This window comes from Tupaia chinensis, unplaced genomic scaffold, assembly GCF_000334495.1.
Source record: "Tupaia chinensis unplaced genomic scaffold, TupChi_1.0 Scaffold000275_1, whole genome shotgun sequence".
In the NCBI taxonomy this organism is placed as follows: Eukaryota; Metazoa; Chordata; class Mammalia; order Scandentia; family Tupaiidae; genus Tupaia; species Tupaia belangeri.
In genome coordinates this window covers 4,076,995-4,087,728 of record NW_006159757.1, presented here as the reverse complement: position 1 = coordinate 4,087,728, position 10,734 = coordinate 4,076,995, and the positions used below count along the sequence as shown (strand labels likewise).

Here is a 10,734-nt window from a genome sequence, read left to right as displayed (position 1 = left end):
ATCTATATATTCTTTCCTTCTGGGTCTTTCTGAGCCCTGGGCATGATGGTTTTTAGGACATGGTGTCAGACCTAGTTCTCTTAGTCAATCTTCTATCCACTACAATTGTATACCCTTAGTTTTTCTGTTTCAGCTGAAACATTATATTTCACTGATGGTAAACTGCTTACTAAATATATAATAAACTGTGTTCATTTTGTCATGGTTAGGAGAGTACGAACCCCATAATGTACATCCGCAGTTAAGAAAATGAAATAAAACTCTCTGGATTCATATAAAACTTTAGATTCATGCAGGTGTCATAGTCATAACCTCAGCCTTGGGTAAGCCACAGTCTACCACAAGAAAGAATAATGCATTATCATGCTAATTAATAAGATATCACTAATTGGTCAATTCTGGTGATAATCTAATTAGGTAAATATAATCTTCATTAATGTAATATGCTTCATAATTAAATGACACCTAAAAACTTAAATTTACATGTCTTACACAGTCTGTAAGGAATAGATTGCTGGGACATTATTCTGAACAGATTTATAATGCATAATCTGGGTGATGACATCCGCACAGAGACAAGAGTTGCTGGGAAGGACGCTGGGTGAGAAGCACTCTGAGTATAGAGCTAGAGATGCTGTGGTAAACATTGGGTCATCGGAAAAGACATGACATATTTTTCTATGCCAAAAATGCATCATGACTTTTCTGATGACCCAATATATAATATTCTTCAGAAAAGTTGCTGACCCAAATAGTCAATATTTATATAGGGAAGAGCAGAGTATCAGATAGGTTCATTGATACTCAAAGCTACACAGTTAAAAAGGGACAGAAATGGATTTGCAATTAACAGCTTCTTTGAGACAGTAAGCATGCCTAGTGAATACAGGTCAGCCTGGGCCCAAACTTGGCAGTACTAGGGACTATTGCCTGTGACTGAAATTTGTACTTTTGTGTTACTCAGTTCCAGAAGTTTTCCTGCTGCATTCTAGTTGCAAAAGTAATCCCTTAATAAATATCTCAGTTTAATGCTTTAAGGTATGTCTGTTTTGAAAGTCTATTATAAACTAATGATGATAGTGCACCAGTACAGTAAAGTTTTTTAAGAATCTAAAGTTCCGAATTCTACCTAATTAACATGTGTTTCCCTGGTGTACATGAATTGAGAAATCTCTATTGTATCTAAGTCAATGAACATTTTGAGCGATCTTAGAATAAGGACACAGTCTTGGACCTAAAGATAGATGAGTCCAACAGAGAACTGTTCCTTCTTTTTATAAATGAGAGAAACTAAAAAAACTTATGACATTTATGTACATGTCACAAATAAATTGGAAATAAATTATTTTAGAAATCTTGGGGTCAACAAGCAGTGTGGTGTTTGGAGGTCTGGACTCCCATATGGTCAACTGCAGTTTGAGTCCCACACTGGTGACTTACTTTCTCACTTTTCTTCTCTCTCTCGCTGTCTCTCTCTGGTGATTACACGTGCCCTACAGCAAATCAATACATAGTAATAATAATAATTAATAAAGTTAAATAAATATTTTACAAAAAAATCTTATTTACACTATAGTTTTCCTTAAAACCTTGTTCTATAAACTTATGCTAGAAAATTATTAACATGTTACTCAGAGGTTTCAGAAAAAGTATAGTTTCCTTTCCTTTGTTCAAGGTGCAATAGGAAGAAATTCTGGGTTATAACATTTAGAAGTGCTTATTCTTCTGGCATAAAATATCATTAAGGTTAATTTATTTTTAATTGATAAAGCTGATGAGATTTAGGGACCTTTGTACTATAGGAATGATTGCAAGGCATTAAAATTAAGTGGAAAAGCAAGATTCAGAAATAATTAAAAATGAAATGAAGAGTTGTGCTGTAATTTTTCTCTCTGATCCTCACTAAAGAGATAAGCAATTGTCTGTGTTTTTCTTTCTCCTCACCTGCCTCTCAAAATATAGCAGTTTTTTTTTTTTTTATCACAATTGTATTTTACAGGAAGGGTGTGAAGATAAGCGAGTAACCATTTGTAAAACACTTTAAAGTCAGAGGTGCTATACTTGATGATAGTGAGAAAGTAGAAGGAAAATAGGTGACAATTTGCTGAAAAATCTGTCACTGTCCATTTATGGATAACTTCAGGGTGGCTCATAGTAAAATTTTCACACAAAGGTATGTGGATCTATTCATATAAAGCAGTGTGCTGAGTATTGCATAAAGCATGCTGAACACCTTTTATCACTCTTTCAAATTGAAAACAATCACACAAAGGAACATAAACAAGACTGAGTTACTAAACTGGCATATATCTAAAAACCTGAGAAAAAATATGCAGGGCAAAATAAGCTTCCTGTGACAAAAAGAAATCAACATATTTAGTAAAGTATACTCTCTGACATGTATTGCAAATTCAACAGATACTATTGTGTTTTTGTGCATTCTCTAAGTTGTGTATACTCAATAATGGCTGCACTATGTATTCAGTGTCCAAGTTAGAATGGAAGACCTCTAGCTTTTTCCTGCTTTCATCTGTTAGTCACTAAATTCTAACATGTTTCTCTCTAAGTCTTCATAAAAGACAACCGCTGCAGCCTTTTACAATTTCTTACCTATAACTTTATATTAACTTCCTAACTGGTATATTTGCCTCCAGCCTTTTATAACTTCCTGTGTTTCTCAGGATTCTAGAGGAACATAACCAATAGAATATAAATATAGATAAAGAAGCTATATAATGAGAAATTAGTTCATGTGATTATGGAGGCTGAAAAATCCCAAGATTACCAATCCACAAACTGGAGCTTTAGGAAAACTAGTGTTATAATTCAGTCTGAACATAAAGACATAAGAACTAGAGGAATGATGTAAACACTATCTCAAGGGCCAGATGTGCCCAGTTCAAAGAGGAAGAAAAGTAATAAGCAAATTCTTCTTTCCTCAACTTTTGTTCTATTCAGGCTCTAATAGACCAGAAGTTGCCCTCACAGACAAAAGGGCCCTTTACTTTATTCAGTCCACTAATTCAAATGCTAATTTCATCCAGAAACATCTCCACAGACATATCCAAAAGCAATGTTTAATCTGGGTACTCTGTGGTCCACTCCAGTTACTACATTAACCATCACAGCTCCCAACTTTACAGCTCTTCCTAACAACTATTATCAGAATTCTATTGACTCACATTATGTGTGCACAGGCACACATATACATCACCCCAATAATATTCCTATAAAAAACAATTCTGTAGGGACCAGCAGATAGCGTAATGGTTATGTCACTGGACTTCCACATGGCCAATCGAAGTTCAAGTCCAGGACCCGACTGCTTGAAATTCACACCCAGCATGCACATGTGTACATGTGTGTGTGTGTGTGTGTGTGTGTGTGTGTGTACACGTGCAAAATCCCAAGAGAATGGAAGAGAAGGGATTGGGGTGTGATCATCCCCCACAGGGAGATGATTTCTCACTTTTTGTCTGTCTCTGGCATGCACATGTGTCCTATAGCAAAAATCCCTATTAAGAAAAAAAAAAAAAGTCTGGATGTTTATGGCGTGTGATTGAACTCACAAATACAATCATTGCAGTCTAACCTGCTTGATATTGCTCATTTGTTTTTGAAGACAGATCTTTTACCTTTTGTCCATTCTCTCACTGTAGGTTAAGTTCTGGTGATAATGAGAAATTTGTATTTCCTGGGAGCAGTAGATGGCATACTGGCTATGTCGCTGGACTTCCATGTAGTCAAATGCAGTTTGCTCACTTTTTGTCTGTCTCTGGCATGCACATGTGTCCTATAGCAAAAATCCCTATTAAGAAAAAAAAAAAAAGTCTGGATGTTTATGGCGTGTGATTGAACTCACAAATACAATCATTGCAGTCTAACCTGCTTGATATTGCTCATTTGTTTTTGAAGACAGATCTTTTACCTTTTGTCCATTCTCTCACTGTAGGTTAAGTTCTGGTGATAATGAGAAATTTGTATTTCCTGGGAGCAGTAGATGGCATACTGGCTATGTCGCTGGACTTCCATGTAGTCAAATGCAGTTTGGGTCCCAGACCTGGTGGCTTAAACTCACGCCAGGCGTGTGTGGGTGCATGCTCAAGATCCTGAGAGGAGAATGGAGGAGGAGGGATTGTGGCGTGACCATCCCCTGGGGGTGATTTTTCACTTTCTGTCTCTCTTTCTGGCGAGCACACATGCCATACAGCAAAACCTCTCCAAAAAAAGAGTGCTTTATCTTATTTTTATTCCTCTAGAGCTTCCCACAGGTCCTGGCACATAACTCATACTCTAACACTGAAGGAAGGAAGAGAGGGAAGAAGTACAAGGAAGAAACTGGGGAAATGCAAGGAGAAAGGAAAGTAAGGCTGGGAGGCTTGTTTATTTTTTTACGACAGTGAAACTCGAAATTCAAAATGTGTTTGCCTTAAAAAGCTATTATTATGGTAGCCTAAAACTGGAATTACCACAGCAAAATTTAATTCAGAAAATTCACAAGATGGTCTAATTTTAAATATAGTATAATTTACATATGGCATTTCAGTTATAATGTTTATATAATTGAGCTTGTGATAAAATATATTCAGAAAAATATAACTAATTGCAAAATATTATTTAAAATATCATCACTGAACTATTACTGATTTACAAATGGATCATTTTTGGAGCATCCTTATTTGTAATTTACATGAAGAAATATAGTATACAAAGCAGTATTCCTCATTAGAAAAACAAACAAACAAACAAAAACAACAACTATATTACAACACACAAGGCCCAAAATGCACATTCATGACTGGCTTGAAATTTAAAATTGGTAAAATACTACATGGAGCATTAAGAGAAATTATTACGATAGTGTACATTGAGATGTTACGTTTTACTACATTTTACATAGATCATGTTTCCTATTCATCATAACCATAACATTCAATTATTTGTTTTGTTCTTAAATTTGGAAGTGAATTTTGCCTAACAGAAAAGTCATGAACCAATCACTTAGAGCTATCCTTTAATGCTGATATTTCTCAAACCTAGAGGAGATAAAACATAAATATAAAAGCTCATGACAAATACATACTATAACATAAAAATATATTCTGATATTTTTTGCATCAAAAGAAACTCACATTTCAATTCTATTTTTCCATGAGCTTTTGAAGTCTTTGTGTGTCTCCGTGTGTGTTTGGGTGTGACAGTCTATGACAATGGGTAGCAAGTATTACAGTGAATCATTCAGGAATCCAAGTGATTCACAGAGGATATTTCTTGATATTCCTTTGTCTAATAATGATCATAAGAGGAGGAGCAATGTAGAAGCCATAGCTTCAGAAAGTTTGGTGACAAGAGTCTATCCCACCAGGCAAGACACATAGATCAACAGAGGTAGAAGCTAAGGGTGAAGAGAATTTAAAATAGGTAGATGAGTAAAGGACATGTATTGGTTATAAGCTCAAAGTAGAGAGAGCCATGGTTTAACCAGCTAAACTTTCTTTCTTTTTTTTTTTTTTTTTTTTTGAGAGATTTTTGCTATAGGACATGTGTGCTCACTAGACAGACAGAGACAGAAAGCAAGAAAAAACTCCCAAGGGAGGATGGCCATGCAACACACTCTTCTTCTCCATTCTCCACTTGGGACTTGGGGCATGCACACGTAAGTATCCAGCATGAGTTTCAAGTGCCAGGTCCTGGACTCAAATTGCAGTTGGCTATGTGAAAGTCCAGCAACATAACGATGACACCAAAACTGGTCCCAATATTTCTCTTTTCAAGTTGCCCACCATAATCCTGGGGGAGATATTTTCAGATGGGATGAAATACAAAGCAAGTAGAATCAAATGGTATAGGAGGTGAACTACAGTAGATGCTGTGGGGAGCCTCCAAGAGACCACTCGTATTTAGGATTGAGGTCTTCCTTTCATCAGCTGCCAAGACTGTTCCTCCTGATCTCACTCTTCAGGAACTGTCCAGATCAAAACGAAGCTTCTTCATTCAGATTCTGTACCTTCTCTGAAAGCAATCACATCCAGTGAGTAGCCAATCCTCTCACCTCAATTTAAGATACCTTTGAAGTAAAAATATAGTTTAAGTATCACCATTGCCATTGTATGAGTCCCTGTGGTGAATTCATATTAACTCAAGTTTTTTCTCTGTCCATCCTTTTCTTGTAATTCTCCAAAAAGTCACCTGTATACAATTCTACAAATTTGGAGTCTATTTCCTGAAGAATCTGACCTATAAAAGGGAAAGAAGGATATTTCTGACTGCTACATGTACTGTGATGAAGGAAACACAGTATATATGGTCATTGTTGCTCAAAATGGAGAAGAAACATTAAAAAAAAACAATTTTGACTACAAATTTCTGCCCTTTAAAAATAACATGTAACTGCGACCAGCAGTTAGCGTAATGGCTATGTTGCTGGACTCCCACGTAGTCAACCACGGTTCGAGTGCCGGACCCGGTGGCTTAAACTCATGCCAGGTGCATGTGCGTGCATGCCCAAGATCCCAAGAGGAGAATGGAGGAGAAGGGACTGTGGCGTGGCCATTCCTTCTGGGGAGAATGGCTTTCTCTCTCTCGCTTTCTCTCTGTTTCTCTCTGTCTGTCTGGCGAGCACACGTGCCCTATAGCAAAAACCTCTCCAAAAAAAAGAAAAAATAAATAACATGTAACCAGGACCAGCAGTAGCATAATGGCTATGTCGCTGGACTCCCAGGTAGTCAACTGCAATGTTGTACTTGTTCTGTGCTTCAAGCTTTAGGTATATCAATATAAGGTTATGAATGGGAGGGCTGAGCTTTAAGATTTGCTGACTTTAATCCTACTCTCTAATGATTAATGGATGCACTTCATTCCTTTTTATTACTGTATTTCCTCCATTGTTTGCCCAGCACCATCTAATGATTCTGCCATTTCGTTTATATCTTGTTTATAACTAACAGTCTTTGATTTTTTCAATAGTATTACTATTTTCACTATAATTATTTTGATTCCATGTGCACTTTCTATAACTAATACAAGCTAATATTTATTGATTGTCCAGTGGTTAAAAGGTGCTATACCAAGTAGCACAGGCATGTCATACAATAACTAGTCTTAATCTTATCTCAATTTTACCAGCTAAAACAAAATTTTAGACCTAGTAAATATTTGTGCAGTCACGGAACTGATGTAAGTGATTATTAAGGTCACATACTATCACTTTAAATAGCTCTTGGATTTTTTTTTTTCTCCTAGTTTTCTAGGGTGTTGTTCTGAATGTCACAACAGATAAGATAAATTTTCATTGCCTCCTAGACATGGTCTAATAAAAGTGGATGGTATCATTTTTGGAAGATAATCAATACACTGACATTTTCCAAGAGTGATTTTCACAAAGATTTAAGACCCAAGTAAATAAACAAATCCTAATATGTGGTAGCACTGCTATAATTTAAGATCTTTTTTTTTCCTAAAGTATCCCCGAAGAGTTCATTTTAATTAGTGGTATATTAGGAAGTTAAACACTATTGAAGACCTTTCCAACACTTCTGTAAAAGAAAATCATTGACTTATTTTCTCAATCCTTGGAGACAAATAGCCAAATTGTGTTAGAAAACAAGGTTAAAATAAAGGAGAACTTAAAAAATAAGTTTTGTTTGTTCTATTAATAGTAAATTCTGTATGGAATTTTGTATTCTTTGGGCAGATTAAAGTCAGATTGGCAAATATCACTGTGGACTTCCTAAGAAATACATTTTCAACATTTTATTTCAACATTGCAATAAATCTTTCCCATCCTGTCAATGAAAAGAAAAACAATCTCTTTTGGGATTTGTCTGTTTCACCTTTGATTTGAATAGTTCAGCTTGGTTATAGACTCTCAGTACAAAGCTTGCTTTGTTATCTAATTCTACCAAATTAGGGCAGTGTTGAGAAGAAGTCAAACCTAATTAGGTTTACCTGGAGCCAGAGTCACACATCTCCTGGATCTCTCTTTAAATGGAATTTGAAGGGTAGGGAAAAGAGTGTTAGAAGCCAATGCTACAACCATTAGCTTTCTGGTTTTTATCATTATCCTATCCTTTCTTAACATATTTTTATTTTTTCTCCATAAAAGCCCAGTGTATCAAATCATCACACACACACACACACACACACACACACACACACAAAGTAAAGACACTAAAGAGTACATTTCTTTGTCATTCTCTTCTTTGACAATACTCTTTGCTTTGTTGTGCTTGTATCATTGCAGGTAAAGCCATCTTCTTTTTTTTTTTTTTTTTTGGTTTTGTTGCATTATGTGCATGTGTGTGTGTGTATTTAGGTTTTTGCCTTAGGGCTCATGTGCTTGTTAGGATGTTGGGCACTCCATCCATGTACGTGCAACCACCTTAATTTTCAAGCTTCTAGTCCAGGTCTTGAAAGGTGGTTGTCCATGTGGTAGCCTAACACTTTAAACACCATGCACCATGCCACCTGCTGGCCCTTGCTTTATATGATTTGGGGACTTCTGTTTCACATTTACATATTTCTTCAGAGATGTGAATCCCCTGGGGTATCAGAGGAACTGACATTCTTTTCTGCAGAAGCAATTGTCTTCTAAATAATTTCACTTGTTATTTTGAAAAATACTATCAGGATGCCTTATTTATCCATGTAGCAAATCTGGTCATGGGTATTTAGTACAGATGCAGGTTATAGGGGAAACTAAAGTGGAAGATGAAAAACCACTTATTTCTATCAAATGTAGATATGTGAAATAAGTTAACCAGTATTTAGGGAAAACTTCCAAAAATGAAGGATTATATAAGCCATCAGCCTTCACACCATTACTGAGTAGCTAGTAATATTAGGAGGATGGAAACTGACAGAAAAATAGTTCTTGCAGAATATATCACAGCTTTGCTTAAATTTACTCCAATAATTATTTGACCATACTCCTTGAGCTAAGTAAGATAAGGCCTCAAACTTTTCCACTGTTCCTCCACCTTTCTTCATCAAGCTCACTTTCTCAGAGTTCTAAGAACAAAGAATTACAAGGGCCCCACTTATAAGTCTGTAAGTCGGGACCAGCAGTTGGCGTAATGGCTATCTTGATGGACTCCCATGTAATCAACCACAGCTCAAGTCCTGGGCCCAGTGGCTTAAACTCACGCCAGGCATGGGTGCTCAAGATCTCGCAAGGAGATACTTACCTGGCAGGGGAGATAACCTGAAAACTACTAAGGTGGTTTTCCCAGGGCGAGGCTTATCCATTGCACTCCGGATGTGCTGACCCCTGCAATTTCCCCAAATGTGGGAAACTCGACTACATGATTTGTGGTAGCAGGGGACTACATTCAAGCTCTCCCCTGTTTAAAAAAAAAAAAAAAAAGAAAGAAAGAAAAAAAAGATCTGGAGAAGAGAATAAAGAAGGGATTGCGGCATGGCCATCCCCCCTGGGGGGGGATCGGGGTGGTTTCTCGCTTTCTGTCTCTGTTTCTCTCTGTCTTTCTGGCAAGTGCCCTACAGCAAAAACCTCTCAAAAAAAAAAAAAAAAGTCTGTGAGTCTTCTGGCTGGAATATTTTTGGTTCAGTGTCTTAATCATTAGGAACAAAGGCTTCATGGGTCTGTCTTCAGGATTCCCATGATTTACAAAAATTCTCATCTTTATTAAAAAAAATAAGCAAACAATACAAAATCAACCTCACACATAAACTTCTAGGAGAATATAATTTATATTTTTGAATGGAACTGTCACAATATTGTTGAATGGAAGTCAAGGTTATTCTAAAGTCACCAATTATAGAAATTGTGTAAGAGAAGTACAGATAAGAACCAGTAAAGAAAATAATAGACAGGAGTGGCTGTAATTTCCAGAAACCTCCCACAATAGGTAGATTGGAATACTCTTCCTTTTGCAAATAGGTAGTTTAACTAATAAATGAGCAAATGGCTAATGCGACAAGGCGAACTAATGCTATATTTTAAAAATGGTACAAAAGGCAACCAGTAGGTGGCATAGTGGTCAAGGCACTGAACTCCCACGTGGATAACCACAGTTCTAGTCTTAGACCCCAAAAGAGGCTTCAAAATCATGCCTGGCACATACGTGTGTGTGTGTGTCTGTGTGTGTGTGAGTGTGTGTGTGTATAACCAAAATTCTGAGAGGAGAATGTAGGAAAAATGATTGTTGTGCAGCCATTCTCCCTGGAAGGTGTTCCCTCTCTCTGTTTCTCTCTCGCTCTGGCAAGTGTGCACACCCTATGGCAAAAAACAATGTTAAAAAGGTATAAAAGAACTATAACACTAAATGTGTATTCTGTACTTTATACACACAAATTTATCTTTATTTTTGAATTGACTTTATTTTTTAATTTTATTCTATTAAGTCTAATGTACTCTTTATGCCCAGTAAATTTTGAGTATCTAATTGATATTTTGTGTTGACACACTGAGTTGAGGAAAACAGTTTGAAAATAAAAGCTCATCTTATATCTTAAGCAGGATCTCAGTTAGTCGATATCTTTTTCTCTGAAAGAATAAACACAGAGAAAGCCGAGTTTATGGCTCTTATTTCTGAATTTTGGTAGAGTAGCAATGAGAAAAGCATGCTCTCTTCTGCATCCACATTGGTCAAAATAACTTGTGAAAACACACAAAAGTTTAAACATGGAGGGCAACCTGACTTTCCACCTTCAGCATCCTGGGTACAGATTTTACTGTCTCTTTAGTCAAATAATATTTTCCCATTATTTCCTATA

The 10,734-nt window shown here is 36.4% G+C and overlaps 1 non-coding gene across 1 annotated transcript; it reads left to right on the top strand.

The window, feature by feature from the left end:
- Positions 1 to 9,177: 9,177 nt before the first annotated feature.
- Positions 9,178 to 9,344, top strand: LOC114008045 (U1 spliceosomal RNA). Its single transcript, XR_003549614.1, has one exon. It is a non-coding gene; the product is annotated as a U1 spliceosomal RNA (small nuclear RNA).
- The last annotated feature ends 1,390 nt before the right edge of the window (positions 9,345 to 10,734 follow it).